This window comes from Medicago sativa, chromosome 8 (genome assembly GCF_051527215.1).
Source record: "Medicago sativa cultivar Bolivia chromosome 8, Bolivia_mono, whole genome shotgun sequence".
NCBI classification, from domain to species: domain Eukaryota; kingdom Viridiplantae; phylum Streptophyta; class Magnoliopsida; order Fabales; family Fabaceae; genus Medicago; species Medicago sativa.
In genome coordinates this window covers 23423951-23444702 of record NC_140756.1, presented here as the reverse complement: position 1 = coordinate 23444702, position 20752 = coordinate 23423951, and the positions used below count along the sequence as shown (strand labels likewise).

Sequence of the window (20752 nt, the reverse complement as noted above, 5' to 3'; positions counted from 1 at the left end):
AATTCTAAAATAAAATGTCGTAGATATGCTTGTTAGATTTCCTAGGAACTATTACATGTTTCGATTCGATAAGGCTAGGCCACTTTATCACCTTTTTAGTGAAAGAAAAAGGTCAAAAACGAGTAAAATCCATAAATTAACAAGGAAATTCACTTAACCCCCATTTTGGCCTTTTTAAAAAATTCTGAAATAAACCATGGATGTCGTAGATATGCTTGTTAGATTTCCTAGGAACTATTACATGCTTCGATTCGATAAGGCTAGGCCACTTTATGACCTTTTTAGAGAAAGAAAAAGGGTCAAAAACGAGTAAAATCCGTAAATTAACAAGGAAATTCACTTAACCCCCATTTTGGCCGTTTTTCAAAATTCTAAAATAAACCGTGGATGTCGTAGATATGCTTGTTAGATTTCCTAGGAACTATTACATGCTTCGACTCGATAAGGCTAGGCCACTTTATGACCTTTTTAGTGAAAGAAAAAGGGTCAAAAACGAGTAAAATCCGTAAATTAACAAGGAAATTCACTTAACCCTCAATTTGTCCATTTTTGAAAATGATAAAATCAACCTTGGAATTCGAATATATGCTTGTTAGATTTCATAGGAACTATTACATGCTTCGATTCGATAAGGCTAGGCCACTTTATGACCTTTTTAGTGAAAGAAAAAGGTCAAAAACGAGTAAAATCCATAAATTAACAAGGAAATTCACTTAACCCCCATTTTGGCATTTTTAAAAAATTCTGAAATAAACCATGGATGTCGTAGATATGCCTGTTAGATTTCCTAGGAACTATTACATGCTTCGATTAGATAAGGCTAGGCCACTTTATGACCTTTTTAGTGAAAGAAAAAGGTCAAAAACGAGTAAAATCCATAAATTAACAAGGAAATTCACTTAACCCCCATTTTGGCCTTTTTAAAAAATTCTAAAATAAACCATGGATGTCGTAGATATGCTTGTTAGATTTCCTAGGAACTATTACGTGCTTCGATTCGATAAGGCTAGGCCACATTATGACCTTTTTTAGTGAAAGAAAAAGGGTCAAAAACGAGTAAAATCCGTAAATTAACAAGGAAATTCACTTAACCCTCATTTTGTCCATTTTCGAAAATGATAAAATCAACCTTGGAATTCGAATATATGCTTGTTAGATTTCATAGGAACTATTACATGCGTCGATTCGATAAGGCTAGGCCACTTTATGACCTTTTTAGTGAAAGAAAAAAGGTCAAAAATGAGTAAAATCCGTATATTAACAAGGAAATTCAATTAACCCCCATTTTGGCCATTTTAAAAAATTCTAAAATAAAATGTCGTAGATATGCTTGTTAGATTTCCTAGGAACTATTACATGTTTCGATTCGATAAGGCTAGGCCACTTTATCACCTTTTTAGTGAAAGAAAAAGGTCAAAAACGAGTAAAATCCATAAATTAACAAGGAAATTCACTTAACCCCCATTTTGGCCTTTTTAAAAAATTCTAAAATAAACCATGGATGTCGTAGATATGCTTGTTAGATTTCCTAGGAACTATTACATGCTTCGATTCGATAAGGCTAGGCCACTTTATGACCTTTTTAGGGAAAGAAAAAGGGTAAAAAACGAGTAAAATCCGTAAATAAACAAGGAAATTCACTTAACCCTCATTTTGTCCATTTTTGAAAATGATAAAATCAACCTTGGAATTCGAATATATGCTTGTTAGATTTCATAGCAACTATTACATGCTTCGATTCGATAAGGCTAGGCCACTTTATGACCTTTTTAGTGAAAGAAAAAGGGTCAAAAATGAGTAAAATCCGTATATTAACAAGAAAATTCACTTAACCCCCATTTTTGCCTTTTTAAAAAATTTTAAAATAAACCATGGATGTCGTAGATATGCTTGTTAGATTTCCTAGGAACTATTACATGCTTCGATTCGATAAGGCTAGGCCACTTTATGTCCTTTTCAGTGAAAGAAAAAGGGTCAAAAACGAGTAAAATCCGTAAATTAACAAGGAAATTCACTTAACCCCCATTTTGGCCGTTTTTAAAAATTCTAAAATAAACCATGGATGTCGTAGATATGCTTGTTAGATTTCCTAGGAACTATTACATGCTTCGATTCGATAAGGCTAGCCACTTTATGACCTTTTTAGTGAAAGAAAAAGGGTCAAAAACGAGTAAAATCCGTAAATTAACAAGGAAATCCAATTAACCCCCATTTTGGCCGTTTTTAAAAATTCTAAAATAAACCATGGATGTCGTAGATATGCTTGTTAGATTTCCTAGGAACTATTACATGCTTCGATTCGATAAGGCTAGGCCACTTTATGACCTTTTTAGTGAAAGAAAAAGGGTCAAAAACGAGTAAAATCCGTAAATTAACAAGGAAATTCACTTAATCCTCATTTTGTCCATTTTTGAAAATGATAAAATCAACCTTGGAATTCGAATATATGCTTGTTAGATTTCATAGGAACTATTACATGCTTCGATTCGATAAGGCTAGGCCACTTTATGACCTTTTTAGTGAAAGAAAAATGGTCAAAAATGAGTAAAATCCGTATATTAACAAGGAAATTCACTTAACCCCCATTTTGGCCTTTTTAAAAAATTCTAAAATAAACCATGGATGTCGTAGATATGCTTGTTAGATTTCCTAGGAACTATTACATGCTTCGATTGGATAAGGCTAGGCCACTTTATGACCTTTTTAGTGAAAGAAAAAGGGTCAAAAACGAGTAAAATCCGTAAATTAACAAGGAAATTCACTTAACCCCCATTTTGGCCGTTTTTAAAAATTCTAAAATAAACCATGGATGTCGTAGATATGCTTGTTAGATTTCCTAGGAACTATTACATGCTTCGACTCGATAAGGCTAGGCCACTTTATGATCTTTTTAGTGAAAGAAAAAGGGTCAAAAACGAGTAAAATCCGTAAATTAACAAGGAAATTCACTTAACCCTCATTTTGTCCATTTTTGAAAATGATAAAATCAACCTTGGAATTCGAATATATGCTTGTTAGATTTCATAGGAACTATTACATGCTTCGATTCGATAAGGCTAGGCCACTTTATGACCTTTTTAGTGAAAGAAAAAGGTCAAAAACGAGTAAAATCCATAAATTAACAAGGAAATTCACTTAACCCCCATTTTGGCCTTTTTAAAAAATTCTGAAATAAACCATGGATGTCGTAGATATGCTTGTTATATTTCCTAGGAACTATTACATGCTTCGAGTCGATAAGGCTAGGCCACTTTATGACCTTTTTAGTGAAAGAAAAAGGTCAAAAACGAGTAAAACCCATAAATTAACAAGGAAATTCACTTAACCCCCATTTTGGCCTTTTTAAAAAATTCTGAAATAAACCATGGATGTCGTAGATATGCTTGTTAGATTTCCTAGGAACTATTACATGCTTCGATTCGATAAGGCTAGGCCACTTTATGACCTTTTCAGTGAAAGAAAAAGGGTCAAAAACGAGTAAAATCCGTAAATTAACAAGGAAATTCACTTAACCCTCATTTTTGCCTTTTTAAAAATTTTTAAAATAAACCATGGATGTCGTAGATATGCTTGTTAGATTTCCTAGGAACTATTACATGCTTCGATTCGATAAGGCTAGGCCACTTTATGACCTTTTCAGTGAAAGAAAAAGGGTCAAAAATGAGTAAAATCCGTAAATTAACAAGGAAATTCACTTAACCCCCATTTTGGCCGTTTTTAAAAATTCTAAAATAAACCATGGATGTCGTAGATATGCTTGTTAGATTTCCTAGGAACTATTACATGCTTCGATTCGATAAGGCTAGGCCACTTTATGACCTTTTTAGTGAAAGAAAAAGAGTCAAAAACGAGTAAAATCCGTAAATTAACAAGGAAATCCAATTAACCCCCATTTTGGCCGTTTTTAAAAATTCTAAAATAAACCATGGATGTCGTAGATATGCTTGTTAGATTTCCTAGGAACTATTACATGCTTCGATTCGATAAGGCTAGGCCACTTTATGACCTTTTTAGTGAAAGAAAAAGAGTCAAAAACGAGTAAAATCCGTAAATTAACAAGGAAATTCACTTAACCCTCATTTTGTCCATTTTCGAAAATGATAAAATCAACCTTGGAATTCGAATATATGCTTGTTAGATTTCATAGGAACTATTACATGCTTCGATTCGATAAGGCTAGGCCACTTTATGACCTTTTTAGTGAAAGAAAAAGGGTCAAAAATGAGTAAAATCCGTATATTAACAAGGAAATTCACTTAACCCCCATTTTGGCCTTTTTAAAAAATTCTAAAATAAACCATGGATGTCGTAGATATGCTTGTTAGATTTCCTAGGAACTATTACATGCTTCGATTCGATAAGGCTAGGCCACTTTATGACCTTTTTAGTGAAAGAAAAAGGGTCAAAAACGAGTAAAATCCGTAAATTAACAAGGAAATTCACTTAACCCCCATTTTGGCCATTTTTAAAAATTCAAAAATAAACCATGGATGTCGTAGATATGCTTGTTAGATTTCCTAGGAACTATTACATGCTTCGACTCGATAAGGCTAGGCCACTTTATGACCTTTTTAGTGAAAGAAAAAGAGTCAAAAACGAGTAAAATCCGTAAATTAACAAGGAAATCCAATTAACCCCCATTTTGGCCGTTTTTAAAAATTCTAAAATAAACCATGGATGTCGTAGATATGCTTGTTAGATTTCCTAGGAACTATTACATGCTTCGATTCGATAAGGCTAGGCCACTTTATGACCTTTTTAGTGAAAGAAAAAGAGTCAAAAACGAGTAAAATCCGTAAATTAACAAGGAAATTCACTTAACCCTCATTTTGTCCATTTTCGAAAATGATAAAATCAACCTTGGAATTCGAATATATGCTTGTTAGATTTCATAGGAACTATTACATGCTTCGATTCGATAAGGCTAGGCCACTTTATGACCTTTTTAGTGAAAGAAAAAGGGTCAAAAATGAGTAAAATCCGTATATTAACAAGGAAATTCACTTAACCCCCATTTTGGCCTTTTTAAAAAATTCTAAAATAAACCATGGATGTCGTAGATATGCTTGTTAGATTTCCTAGGAACTATTACATGCTTCGATTCGATAAGGCTAGGCCACTTTATGACCTTTTTAGTGAAAGAAAAAGGGTCAAAAACGAGTAAAATCCGTAAATTAACAAGGAAATTCACTTAACCCCCATTTTGGCCATTTTTAAAAATTCAAAAATAAACCATGGATGTCGTAGATATGCTTGTTAGATTTCCTAGGAACTATTACATGCTTCGACTCGATAAGGCTAGGCCACTTTATGACCTTTTTAGTGAAAGAAAAAGGGTCAAAAACGAGTAAAATCCGTAAATTAACAAGGAAATTCACTTAACCCTCATTTTGTCCATTTTTGAAAATGATAAAATCAACCTTGGAATTCGAATATATGCTTGTTAGATTTCATAGGAACTATTACATGCTTCGATTCGATAAGGCTAGGCCACTTTATGACCTTTTTAGTGAAAGAAAAAGGTCAAAAACGAGTAAAATCCATAAATTAACAAGGAAATTCACTTAACCCCCATTTTGGCCTTTTTAAAAAATTCTGAAATAAACCATGGATGTCGTAGATATGCTTGTTAGATTTCCTAGGAACTATTACATGCTTCGATTCGATAAGGCTAGGCCACTTTATGACCTTTTTAGTGAAAGAAAAAGGGTAAAAAACGAGTAAAATCCGTAAATTAACAAGGAAATCCAATTAACCCCCATTTTGGCCGTTTTTAAAAATTCTAAAATAAACCATGGATGTCGTAGATATGCTTGTTAGATTTCCTAGGAACTATTACATGCTTCGATTCGATAAGGCTAGGCCACTTTATGACCTTTTTAGTGAAAGAAAAAGGGTCAAAAACGAGTAAAATCCGTAAATTAACAAGGAAATTCACTTAACCCCCATTTTGGCCGTTTTTAAAAATTCTAAAATAAACCGTGGATGTCGTAGATATGCTTGTTAGATTTCCTAGGAACTATTACATGCTTCGACTCGATAAGGCTAGGCCACTTTATGACCTTATTAGTGAAAGAAAAAGGGTCAAAAACGAGTAAAATCCGTAAATTAACAAGGAAATTCACTTAACCCTCATTTTGTCCATTTTTGAAAATGATAAAATCAACCTTGGAATTCGAATATATGCTTGTTAGATTTCATAGGAACTATTACATGCTTCGACTCGATAAGGCTAGGCCACTTTATGACCTTTTTAGTGAAAGAAAAAGGGTCAAAAATGAGTAAAATCAGTATATTAACAAGGAAATTCACTTAACCCCCATTTTGGCCTTTTTAAAAAAATATAAAATAAACCATGGATGTCGTAGATATGCTTGTTAGATTTCCAAGGAACTATTACATGCTTCGACTCGATAAGGCTAGGCCACTTTATGACCTTTTTAGTGAAAGAAAAAGGGTCAAAAACGAGTAAAATCCGTAAATTAACAAGGAATTTCACTTAACCCTCATTTTGTCCATTTTTGAAAATGATAAAATCAACCTTGGAATTCGAATATATGCTTGTTAGATTTCATAGGAACTATTTCATGCTTCGATTCGATAAGGCTAGGCCACTTTATGACCTTTTTAGTGAAAGAAAAAGGTTAAAAACGAGTAAAATCCATAAATTAACAAGGAAATTCACTTAACCCCCATTTTGGCCTTTTTAAAAAATTCTGAAATAAACCATGGATGTCGTAGATATGCTTGTTAGATTTCCTAGGAACTATTACATGCTTCGACTCGATAAGGCTATGCCACTTTATGACCTTTTTAGTGAAAGAAAAAGGTCAAAAATGAGTAAAATCCGTATATTAACAAGGAAATTCACTTAACCCCCATTTTGGCCTTTTTAAAAAATTCTAAAATAAACCATGGATGTCGTAGATATGCTTGTTAGATTTCCTAGGAACTATTACATGCTTCGATTCGATAAGGCTAGGCCACTTTATGACCTTTTTAGTGAAAGAAAAAGGGTCAAAAACGAGTAAAATCCGTAAATTAACAAGGAAATTCACTTAACCCCCATTTTGGCCATTTTTAAAAATTCAAAAATAAACCATGGATGTCGTAGATATGCTTGTTAGATTTCCTAGGAACTATTACATGCTTCGACTCGATAAGGCTAGGCCACTTTATGACCTTTTTAGTGAAAGAAAAAGGGTCAAAAACGAGTAAAATCCGTAAATTAACAAGGAAATTCACTTAACCCTCATTTTGTCCATTTTTGAAAATGATAAAATCAACCTTGGAATTCGAATATATGCTTGTTAGATTTCATAGGAACTATTACATGCTTCGATTCGATAAGGCTAGGCCACTTTATGACCTTTTTAGTGAAAGAAAAAGGTCAAAAACGAGTAAAATCCATAAATTAACAAGGAAATTCACTTAACCCCCATTTTGGCCTTTTTAAAAAATTCTGAAATAAACCATGGATGTCGTAGATATGCTTGTTAGATTTCCTAGGAACTATTACATGCTTCGATTCGATAAGGCTAGGCCACTTTATGACCTTTTTAGTGAAAGAAAAAGGGTAAAAAACGAGTAAAATCCGTAAATTAACAAGGAAATCCAATTAACCCCCATTTTGGCCGTTTTTAAAAATTCTAAAATAAACCATGGATGTCGTAGATATGCTTGTTAGATTTCCTAGGAACTATTACATGCTTCGATTCGATAAGGCTAGGCCACTTTATGACCTTTTTAGTGAAAGAAAAAGGGTCAAAAACGAGTAAAATCCGTAAATTAACAAGGAAATTCACTTAACCCCCATTTTGGCCGTTTTTAAAAATTCTAAAATAAACCGTGGATGTCGTAGATATGCTTGTTAGATTTCCTAGGAACTATTACATGCTTCGACTCGATAAGGCTAGGCCACTTTATGACCTTATTAGTGAAAGAAAAAGGGTCAAAAACGAGTAAAATCCGTAAATTAACAAGGAAATTCACTTAACCCTCATTTTGTCCATTTTTGAAAATGATAAAATCAACCTTGGAATTCGAATATATGCTTGTTAGATTTCATAGGAACTATTACATGCTTCGACTCGATAAGGCTAGGCCACTTTATGACCTTTTTAGTGAAAGAAAAAGGGTCAAAAATGAGTAAAATCAGTATATTAACAAGGAAATTCACTTAACCCCCATTTTGGCCTTTTTAAAAAAATATAAAATAAACCATGGATGTCGTAGATATGCTTGTTAGATTTCCTAGGAACTATTACATGCTTCGATTCGATAAGGCTAGGCCACTTTATGACCTTTTTAGTGAAAGAAAAAGGGTCAAAAACGAGTAAAATCCGTAAATTAACAAGGAAATTCACTTAACCCCCATTTTGGCCGTTTTTAAAAATTCTAAAATAAACCATGGATGTCGTAGATATGCTTGTTAGATTTCCAAGGAACTATTACATGCTTCGACTCGATAAGGCTAGGCCACTTTATGACCTTTTTAGTGAAAGAAAAAGGGTCAAAAACGAGTAAAATCCGTAAATTAACAAGGAATTTCACTTAACCGTCATTTTGTCCATTTTTGAAAATGATAAAATCAACCTTGGAATTCGAATATATGCTTGTTAGATTTCATAGGAACTATTTCATGCTTCGATTCGATAAGGCTAGGCCACTTTATGACCTTTTTAGTGAAAGAAAAAGGTTAAAAACGAGTAAAATCCATAAATTAACAAGGAAATTCACTTAACCCCCATTTTGGCCTTTTTAAAAAATTCTGAAATAAACCATGGATGTCGTAGATATGCTTGTTAGATTTCCTAGGAACTATTACATGCTTCGACTCGATAAGGCTATGCCACTTTATGACCTTTTTAGTGAAAGAAAAAGGTCAAAAACGAGTAAAATCCATAAATTAACAAGGAAATTCACTTAACCCCCATTTTGGCCTTTTTAAAAAATTCTAAAATAAACCATGGATGTCGTAGATACGCTTGTTAGATTTCCTAGGAACTATTACATGCTTCGATTCGATAAGGCTAGGCCACTTTATGACCTTTTTAGTGAAAGAAAAAGGGTCAAAAACGAGTAAAATCCGTAAATTAACAAGGAAATTCACTTAACCCTCATTTTGTCCATTTTCGAAAATGATAAAATCAACCTTGGAATTCGAATATATGCTTGTTAGATTTCATAGGAACTATTACATGCTTCGATTCGATAAGGCTAGGCCACTTTATGACCTTTTTAGTGAAAGAAAAAAGGTCAAAAAGGAGTAAAATCCGTATATTAACAAGGAATTCAATTAACCCCCATTTTGGCCTTTTTAAAAAATTCTAAAATAAACCATGGATGTCGTAGATATGCTTGTTAGATTTCCTAGGAACTATTACATGCTTCGATTCGATAAGGCTAGGCCACTTTATGACCTTTTTAGTGAAAGAAAAAGGGTCAAAAACGAGTAAAATCCGTAAATTAACAAGGAAATTCACTTAACCCCCATTTTGGCCGTTTTTAAAAATTCTAAAATAAACCATGGATGTCGTAGATATGCTTGTTAGATTTCCTAGGAACTATTACATGCTTCGATTCGATAAGTCTAGGCCACTTTATGACCTTTTTAGTGAAAGAAAAAGGGTCAAAAACGAGTAAAATCCGTAAATTAACAAGGAAATTCACTTAACCCTCATTTTGTCCATTTTTGAAAATGATAAAATCAACCTTGGAATTCGAATATATGCTTGTTAGATTTCATAGGAACTATTACATGCTTCGATTCGATAAGGCTAGGCCACTTTATGACCTTTTTAGTGAAAGAAAAAGGTCAAAAACGAGTAAAATCCATAAATTAACAAGGAAATTCACTTAACCCCCATTTTGGCCTTTTTAAAAAATTCTGAAATAAACCATGGATGTCGTTGATATGCTTGTTAGATTTCCTAGGAACTATTACATGCTTCGATTCGATAAGGCTAGGCCACTTTATGACCTTTTTAGTGAAAGAAAAAGGGTCAAAAACGAGTAAAATCCGTAAATTAACAAGGAAATTCACTTAACCCCCATTTTGGCCTTTTTAAAAAATTCTAAAATAAACAATGGATGTCGTAGATACGCTTGTTAGATTTCCTAGGAACTATTACATGCTTCGATTCGATAAGGCTAGGCCACTTTATGACCTTTTTAGTGAAAGAAAAAGGGTCAATAACGAGTAAAATCCGTAAATTAACAAGGAAATCCAATTAACCCCCATTTTGGCCGTTTTTAAAAATTCTAAAATAAACCCTGGATGTCGTAGATATGCTTGTTAGATTTCCTAGGAACTATTACATGCTTCGACTCGATAAGGCTAGGCCACTTTATGACCTTTTTAGTGAAAGAAAAAGGGTCAAAAACGAGTAAAATCCGTAAATTAACAAGAAAATTCACTTAACCCTCATTTTGTCCATTTTTGAAAATGATAAAATCAACCTTGGAATTCGAATATAAGCTTGTTAGATTTCATAGGAACTATTACATGCTTCGATTCGATAAGGCTAGGCCACTTTATGACCTTTTTAGTGAAAGAAAAAGGTCAAAAACGAGTAAAATCCATAAATTAACAAGGAAATTCACTTAACCCCCATTTTGGCCTTTTTAAAAAATTCTGAAATAAACCCTGGATGTCGTAGATATGCTTGTTAGATTTCCTAGGAACTATAACATGCTTCGATTCGATAAGGCTAGGCCACTTTATGACCTTTTTAGTGAAAGAAAAAGGGTCAAAAACGAGTAAAATCCGTAAATTAACAAGGAAATCCAATTAACCCCCATTTTGGCCGTTTTTAAAAATTCTAAAATAAACCCTGGATGTCGTAGATATGCTTGTTAGATTTCCTAGGAACTATTACATGCTTCGACTCGATAAGGCTAGGCCACTTTATGACCTTTTTAGTGAAAGAAAAAGGGTCAAAAACGAGTAAAATCCGTAAATTAACAAGGAAATTCACTTAACCCTCATTTTGTCCATTTTTGAAAATGATAAAATCAACCTTGGAATTCGAATATATGCTTGTTAGATTTCATAGGAACTATTACATGCTTCGATTCGATAAGGCTAGGCCACTTTATGACCTTTTTAGTGAAAGAAAAAGGTCAAAAACGAGTAAAATCCATAAATTAACAAGGAAATTCACTTAACCCCCATTTTGGCCTTTTTAAAAAATTCTGAAATAAACCATGGATGTCGTAGATATGCTTGTTAGATTTCCTAGGAACTATTACATGCTTCGATTCGATAAGGCTAGGCCACTTTATGACCTTTTTAGTGAAAGAAAAAGGGTCAAAAACGAGTAAAATCCGTAAATTAACAAGGAAATCCAATTAACCCCCATTTTGGCCGTTTTTAAAAATTCTAAAATAAACCATGGATGTCGTAGATATGCTTGTTAGATTTCCTAGGAACTATTACATGCTTCGATTCGATAAGGCTAGGCCACTTTATGACCTTTTTAGTGAAAGAAAAAGGGTCAAACACGAGTAAAATCCGTAAATTAACAAGGAAATTCAACCCTCATTTTGTCCATTTTTGAAAATGATAAAATCAACCTTGGAATTCGAATATATGCTTGTTAGATTTCGTAGGAACTATTACATGCTTCGATTCGATAAGGCTAGGCCACTTTATGACCTTTTTAGTGAAAGAAAAAGGTCAAAAACGAGTAAAATCCATAAATTAACAAGGAAATTCACTTAACCCCCATTTTGGCCTTTTTAAAAAATTCTGAAATAAACCATGGATGTCGTTGATATGCTTGTTAGATTTCCTAGGAACTATTACATGCTTCGATTCGATAAGGCTAGGCCACTTTATGTAACACCCATACCAGACGTATCTAGAAAGTCTAGCACGTGCGTTAATATTAGTACTGGATACATTAAAATTTACAACATAAATTACATACGAATGAATATTTATACAACAAATTACGTTCATACATAATTCACATACACATCTCAACCATACATATATGATTTCATCCTTAAATCCAAAGCATCCTGCAGCGACATGAACGCACACTTGCTGAAATATCCATCCGACTTCACGCTTGCATAAAATCCTGCTTATCTGAAACAAATAAGGATTGGGGTGAGACATAATGTCTCAGTGAGTTCCCCTAAATCCTAGGCTATAGGCAACCTCAAGGGGAAACCTACGGTCACCACGTGTCTACATTACAACCTGACGGTTGATTATACGTGTGTGGGGACTTGCATGCTTAGACGGTAGTGCATACTAGAGCCGTCCTAATCTTATCTTAACTTGTTATAGGCTTCACTTCCTATACGTGTCATGGCGGTCGAGGGGAACCTAAAACCGCATTGCCAAGAATACACTCTATGTATCGAGGCCTAAACATAACATAATCATGGCACGATTCTAAACCGGACGATTAGGGGAAACCTAAGATCGTCATCGGTATCATGTTCATATATTGCTCTATACATAACTTGTACTTGTCTTAAGCATCTAATTCTCTTATCTTATACATAATCGTACATGAGTTCCTACGTGATCATAATCATAGTCGTGCATGGAATCATAATCATAACATACATAAACGTACTTAAGTTCATTCATTAGGTTAGCGTTGAACAAACAATATTATCTTGATTCATTTTACGGATAGTCCCGGGTGGAGTAACCCCGAGATCAATCCCATACATGACCGATGTACGTACATCGGACTCCCTCGGTGTCGTGCGGGTCCCTTGCGGCTTAAACCATTCCCCTTAGGTCGAGAACCTCCCGTATCCCCCTGGCATGGATAACAGGAGACACGAGCACCTACGTCTTGTTTACTCAGTGACATGCGGGTCCCTTACGGCTTGAATCGTTCTCATTACGAGAACCCCTTGTATCCCCCTGATGTGGATAGCAAGAGACATGCCACCTACACTTATTAATCATGGTCTTGTCGTGCATATAAGTTAAACATAATCATACATACATTTTTACCTCGGAACCTTAATCGATCCGATTAATGGTAACTTATACTTGTTCATACTTAACATGGTGGAGAGAATAGCTTATCAATCCACGACTTACATACTAGCTAAGTCATTCTAGCTCATATGCGAAGAGATTATCATTCGCGTCTTACTTACTTATGTATTCATAATCCTATACTTGACATACTTAGTGATTCATTCTATCTTGCTAGTTCTCAACAACTATGTCGAGGCTCTATATTCATGCCCTTTCTTAATTCATAGCTACCCGAGTAATATCGGCTTAAACTCTCTTGATTCACTCTTGTCATTCATGTTAAGATTGCCATGATTTTCATTTCAAGAATCGTTTGATGTTATGTGCATTGCCTAGATGTTGTTTTAGGGTTATAAAGTTATAAAACGATGAAAGAAAAGCTTCAGAATGCACCACGGACCCTGAACTGGGCCAACAGGCCAAAGCAAGTTGGCCAAGTCCAGAGAGCTGCGCTAATAGCTCAGCTGGGGCGTGGCTCATCCTGAGAATTTCGCTATTAGCGTAGATTTCGCTAATAGCGTAGCTCTTCGGGTCTGAGGTACAAAATTTCCAGTTTTGACCCAAAACTTGTTCAGTTTGATCCTGCAATGCACCATAATCATCCAGCAACATATATTGACTTTAAATAACATATTTCATGGCAAACTAACATGGAATCAACAAGAATTGCTCAAAAGAACATTAGGGTTCTAAACCTCTCATAAACATAAATCAATCCTTTAAACATGAAATTACACAACCCAAAGGGTGGTAAACTATCTATGGAACTCACCTAACATGTTTTCTTGCTTTTCTTCAAGCTTCAAGCATCAACCTTAGCTTTCCCTTCATTCATGATCTTTAGCTTTTCCCACCAAACCATGCTTAAATCCATGCTTCCTCTTGTTTCTTGCTTGCTAAGTTACCAAAACCATACTTAATCATGTATTGGAGGAAGATTGGATGTCTTGAGAGAGAGAGGGAGGGCGCAAATCTTAGAGAGAAGGGGGAGAGAATTATTTCCCAAAACCTAGAGAGAGAAAGTGAAAGGGAAAATGAATATTTTGGGTTCAAACTTGCTTATATACCCCTTGCGTGCGAATACCCAAATTGCCCTTGGTCTCAGTCGTGTTTACCTGACACTGATACACAAGTCCATATTTGAGTGATATTACATAATAATATCTTCCGTCATACTTAACATTTCCTCATTACTTAACCTCTGATACATTTGACTGATAAATTATTATTTCTGAAAAGCGGGATATTACAATCTACCCCCCTTAAAAAATTTCGTCCTCGAAATTTAGAGATCGACTACCAATCATCATGACAAAACTTACCATCTATGGTCTGAGCCAAACATTTTCCATTCTCACATATCGAAAGGGTTTATCGCATCATGTCCTCATCTTGTTTCTTAACCCACATGTAACTGAACATAACCTTCTTGATTTTAATATCACTCAAATTTAGAGTTTTCTTAGTATATCATGATTTAGAACTTATCTTGCTACACATAACTTATTGTCTCAGACTCGCATCTTACCCGCTTATCATGGACCTTTTCATAACGTTACCTTATCATAATCATGAACACTCAGGATTTGCCTTTTAACTGGGATCCTACGGAAACCAGGTTTGCCCTGCAGTGCTTACTTACAACATAAAACATATTTCATACATACATCTTATCATGAATACATAATCTTACTGTACCTTGAGACACATGCTTCTTGTATTACTCATATAAACAATTCCACGGATCACTTATCTCTTCCGAGTCTTAGGAAATCTTTCGATCTCATTGCATCTTATTGCATCTTATCACCCGTACCAAGGGATAACTCATATTGCCTGACATGAAAAAGTGAAATAAACTCACCACTTCATCTGATAACCTATTAATCAACATTATGGTTCACATACTCTTGAAACTTTCTAGCAATTTACTTGCACTTACATCAAACATTCTTAAAACATTTCCGTGTATCCCGTAGGATATTGACTTCATACGAACATTCTCGTTTCCATAACATGTGCATACTTTCAAATGCCACTTCTTGTTAAATGATAACGATACGTGTTCTAAAATCTTCCTTAAAGAAATTTTTTTTTTCTTAAACTTTGGTATTCGGGTTCTTGGAACGAATTTATTCATGACTAAAAAGATTTTATCATTTCCAAAACTGATTGCATAAAGGTGCCACAGAACCACCGGACGAGTTTCGATATTTTTGAAAAAGATTTAACAACTGCCCAAAATTTGTCCACGACAAGTTGGTCCTGAAGTTTGTACGTCTTAAGTGAGTTTACTTACAACGTATTTCATCAGTTTCGAAAATGTATAATTCCATGAGTTTAAATAAAATATCGTTCCCAAGTTCCATAATACCAATCTTAGCTTAAAAGTTATAAAATCATGACTTAACATGTCTTAACAAGTATCGTTTTCACTCAACAAGTATTGCATACGAGAGTATGATTCTCATTGCCCAAACTCGAGAGTTGCATCTCCTTTCATGATAACATACTTAACTTCGAATATAAATTCTTCCCTTATTCAACCGATATACATACTTCTTATACCGCTTACATATCCATAGGAAATCCTTGGACCTCTTAACATAAACTTATTCCTCTTCTTCAGAATACTAAACTTGATTCTCCACATTATCTCATTCGGTTATCGCTTGAGCGTTAATACCTTTTCCGAAACCCGGTCATCATTCTTGATGCTTTGATTCTTTACTTGAGTCACGAAATGTAACCTTCTGAACCTTACATACTTCCCATTATCATCTTACTTAGGTGATGGCACATACTTGAAACTTTTACCTTAGCCAATGCTATCTATATAAACATCCATACTTACTTATCACATTGAGAACTCCTCGTTTGTCTTATGATGCATCTGCTAAACTTGCCTTACTAACCGAATATTCTTCAAGAAGCTTCATACATACTAAAATTCCCATGTTTCGTGTTTAATGATTAACTTCCATGGCGCTACTCTGATTCCCACCAGTTGGCTTAAACTAATTCTCTAACCCGTTAGAGCAATTGAGACTTCAATTCATGCTTACCACTTGAATACTTACTTCTTGAACTATTCTCAAGATCTTCCATGTTGCAGCCAACATCACAACCTTACACTTGTCTTGTAAATTCAAAACTCATGTTATTTTATCTTATGCTCATAATACTTGACTTGGGGTTAAACCTTATGTTCTTGCTGGTTACATATATCATACATATCATACTTGTACTTAATTCTAAGTAAACTCGAATTCCCATGACAATCTCATCCTGTACTTTAACATATCCTTCTTAAACATTTAACCTTTGCATTCTCGCTTACTATATTTTGCTTAATCATACTAATGCATGGTCATTAATTTTTCTTTTAAAGAAAACTTCGTTAACTAGCGCACGGGTCATTGACGTTGATGATTTTCTACTTTATAAATATATTGAGTTTAGGCCCCGGCCATTGCTCTAAAATCATAGAACAAATTGATAACACATTCATGTCATCAATTCTAGATTCTAATGAGTCTAGCTCGCTCTACTAGTGTCGTAGCAAACCGGTTCCTAGAAAAATCTCGTGAATTTTTTTCAAAATGTCAACTTCAATCACCCATACGCGTAAAGCTTTCTAAAATTATTTAAACTTTATGATCCAACATCATATCAAGCCCTAGCATGTCCGTTAAGCAAAACATAGGTTCGAGAGATACGCCATAATTCCACATAATCCGAGAACTTTGTGATTTCTTATAATTTTGCACCGCTTTAATTTCTTACTTCATACCTCATGCATAAACATCGGCGACTTTCCTTCTAAATGCCGGAACTTCTACACTCTTGATCTTGGCTTGTTCTTGACACACTAACTTCCAAAACTACCTTAAACCGTATTGATTCCGTTAATACTTGTCCATGCATTTTCTTTCTTAGAAATCATAGGATGTGATGTGCATTTGATACTTGATATTATAGAGAGTGTTTATTACATAAAAGATTGTGAAAACAACCCCCAATAGCTACTACTAACCCTAGAGACGAAATGACAGTTTTTGGAAAAACTGAAAATTTCGCTCCAGGTTCGCTATTAGCAAAATCCTCTGGAGTAATTTCGCTATTAGCGAAATTTTCGCTATTGGCATGGTTTCTTCAGCTCAGTTTTCCAAAAATCATATTTTACATAAAAATCTTATTTCCTCAAGTATCCCAATGCATATCATTCCTTCCAATCATCTTAAAACAATTCTATAACCTTTGCATGGCAAGCATTAACATCATTCGTTTCAATTCAAGGCACATTAGGAACTAATGTCTTGTTCCTCATAACACTTAACATAACTTCCACATAAAACTGTGACTTCATCCGCTAATAACGGTTTAACTTATTTCTTTGCCAACTCATTCTCTGTTAGAACTTTATTCACATTGAACATACAGATCTTTAACTTCGTTCTCATATCTCAATCCCTGAGAGCTTACTAACCCCGTCAACATATATCGACTTATCCGAGTTCTTACTTCTGAGTCCACACTTTCCATCTTCATCACATACTTCGTTCCTCCTGGGTCCTATTCAGCTCTCAGGCATCCATTCTAATCGTCGAATGTTAAATTGAGTTGATCAGGATCAACTAACAACAACAAATAGAACATCTACCTGGAACCCAATGGTCCCACTACCTTAGTTGTAATTTAATGACCCAAGGCACGGTCTGAATCGACCTGCTCTGATACCAATTGTAACACCCATACCAGACGTATCTAGAAAGTCTAGCACGTGCGTTAATATTAGTACTGGATACATTAAAATTTACAACATAAATTACATACGAATGAATATTTATACAACAAATTACGTTCATACATAATTCACATACACATCTCAACCATACATATATGATTTCATCCTTAAATCCAAAGCATCCTGCAGCGACATGAACGCACACTTGCTGAAATATCCATCCGACTTCACGCTTGCATAAAATCCTGCTTATCTGAAACAAATAAGGATTGGGATGAGACATAATGTCTCAGTGAGTTCCCCTAAATCCTAGGCTATAGGCAACCTCAAGGGGAAACCTACGGTCACCACGTGTCTACATTACAACCTGACGGTTGATTATACGTGTGTGGGGACTTGCATGCTTAGACGGTAGTGCATACTAGAGCCGTCCTAATCTTATCTTAACTTGTTATAGGCTTCACTTCCTATACGTGTCATGGCGGTCGAGGGGAACCTAAAACCGCATTGCCAAGAATACACTCTATGTATCGAGGCCTAAACATAACATAATCATGGCACGATTCTAAACCGGACGATTAGGGGAAACCTAAGATCGTCATCGGTATCATGTTCATATATTGCTCTATACATAACTTGTACTTGTCTTAAGCATCTAATTCTCTTATCTTATACATAATCGTACATGAGTTCCTACGTGATCATAATCATAGTCGTGCATGGAATCATAATCATAACATACATAAACGTACTTAAGTTCATTCATTAGGTTAGCGTTGAACAAACAATATTATCTTGATTCATTTTACGGATAGTCCCGGGTGGAGTAACCCCGAGATCAATCCCATACATGACCGATGTACGTACATCGGACTCCCTCGGTGTCGTGCGGGTCCCTTGCGGCTTAAACCATTCCCCTTAGGTCGAGAACCTCCCGTATCCCCCTGGCATGGATAACAGGAGACACGAGCACCTACGTCTTGTTTACTCAGTGACATGCGGGTCCCTTACGGCTTGAATCGTTCTCATTACGAGAACCCCTTGTATCCCCCTGATGTGGATAGCAAGAGACATGCCACCTACACTTATTAATCATGGTCTTGTCGTGCATATAAGTTAAACATAATCATACATACATTTTTACCTCGGAACCTTAATCGATCCGATTAATGGTAACTTATACTTGTTCATACTTAACATGGTGGAGAGAATAGCTTATCAATCCACGACTTACATACTAGCTAAGTCATTCTAGCTCATATGCGAAGAGATTATCATTCGCGTCTTACTTACTTATGTATTCATAATCCTATACTTGACATACTTAGTGATTCATTCTATCTTGCTAGTTCTCAACAACTATGTCGAGGCTCTATATTCATGCCCTTTCTTAATTCATAGCTACCCGAGTAATATCGGCTTAAACTCTCTTGATTCACTCTTGTCATTCATGTTAAGATTGCCATGATTTTCATTTCAAGAATCGTTTGATGTTATGTGCATTGCCTAGATGTTGTTTTAGGGTTATAAAGTTATAAAACGATGAAAGAAAAGCTTCAGAATGCACCACGGACCCTGAACTGGGCCAACAGGCCAAAGCAAGTTGGCCAAGTCCAGAGAGCTGCGCTAATAGCTCAGCTGGGGCGTGGCTCATCCTGAGAATTTCGCTATTAGCGTAGATTTCGCTAATAGCGTAGCTCTTCGGGTCTGAGGTACAAAATTTCCAGTTTTGACCCAAAACTTGTTCAGTTTGATCCTGCAATGCACCATAATCATCCAGCAACATATATTGACTTTAAATAACATATTTCATGGCAAACTAACATGGAATCAACAAGAATTGCTCATAAGAACATTAGGGTTCTAAACCTCTCATAAACATAAATCAATCCTTTAAACATGAAATTACACAACCCAAAGGGTGGTAAACTATCTATGGAACTCACCTAACATGTTTTCTTGCTTTTCTTCAAGCTTCAAGCATCAACCTTAGCTTTCCCTTCATTCTTGATCTTTAGCTTTTCCCACCAAACCATGCTTAAATCCATGCTTCCTCTTGTTTCTTGCTTGCTAAGTTACCAAAACCATACTTAATCATGTATTGGAGGAAGATTGGATGTCTTGAGAGAGAGAGGGAGGGCGCAAATCTTAGAGAGAAGGGGGAGAGAATTATTTCCCAAAACCTAGAGAGAGAAAGTGAAAGGGAAAATGAATATTTTGGGTTCAAACTTGCTTATATACCCCTTGCGTGCGAATACCCAAATTGCCCTTGGTCTCAGTCGTGTTTACCTGACACTGATACACAAGTCCATATTTGAGTGATATTACATAATAATATCTTCCGTCATACTTAACATTTCCTCATTACTTAACCTCTGATACATTTGACTGATAAATTATTATTTCTGAAAAGCGGGATATTACAATCTACCCCCCTTAAAAAATTTCGTCCTCGAAATTTAGAGATCGACTACCAATCATCATGACAAAACTTACCATCTATGGTCTGAGCCAAACATTTTCCATTCTCACATATCGAAAGGGTTTATCGCATCATGTCCTCATCTTGTTTCTTAACCCACATGTAACTGAACATAACCTTCTTGATTTTAATATCACTCAAATTTAGAGTTTTCTTAGTATATCATGATTTAGAACTTATCTTGCTACACATAACTTATTGTCTCAGACTCGCATCTTACCCGCTTATCATGGACCTTTTCATAACGTTACCTTATCATAATCATGAACACTCAGGATTTGCCTTTTAACTGGGATCCTACGGAAACCAGGTTTGCCCTGCAGTGCTTACTTACAACATAAAACATATTTCATACATACATCTTATCATGAATACATAATCTTACTGTACCTTGAGACACATGCTTCTTGTATTACTCATATAAACAATTCCACGGATCACTTATCTCTTCCGAGTCTTAGGAAATCTTTCGATCTCATTGCATCTTATTGCATCTTATCACCCG

The 20752-nt window shown here is 35.0% G+C and overlaps 1 long non-coding RNA gene across 1 annotated transcript; it reads right to left on the bottom strand.

Annotated features, from left to right (window-relative positions):
- Positions 1 to 17784: 17784 nt before the first annotated feature.
- On the bottom strand, positions 17785 to 20503 carry LOC146897846 (uncharacterized). The gene is made up of 2 exons (XR_015022483.1): positions 19712 to 20503; positions 17785 to 18018 (listed from the first exon to the last, which is right to left on the bottom strand). It is a non-coding gene; the product is annotated as an uncharacterized LOC146897846 (long non-coding RNA).
- Positions 20504 to 20752: the final 249 nt, after the last annotated feature.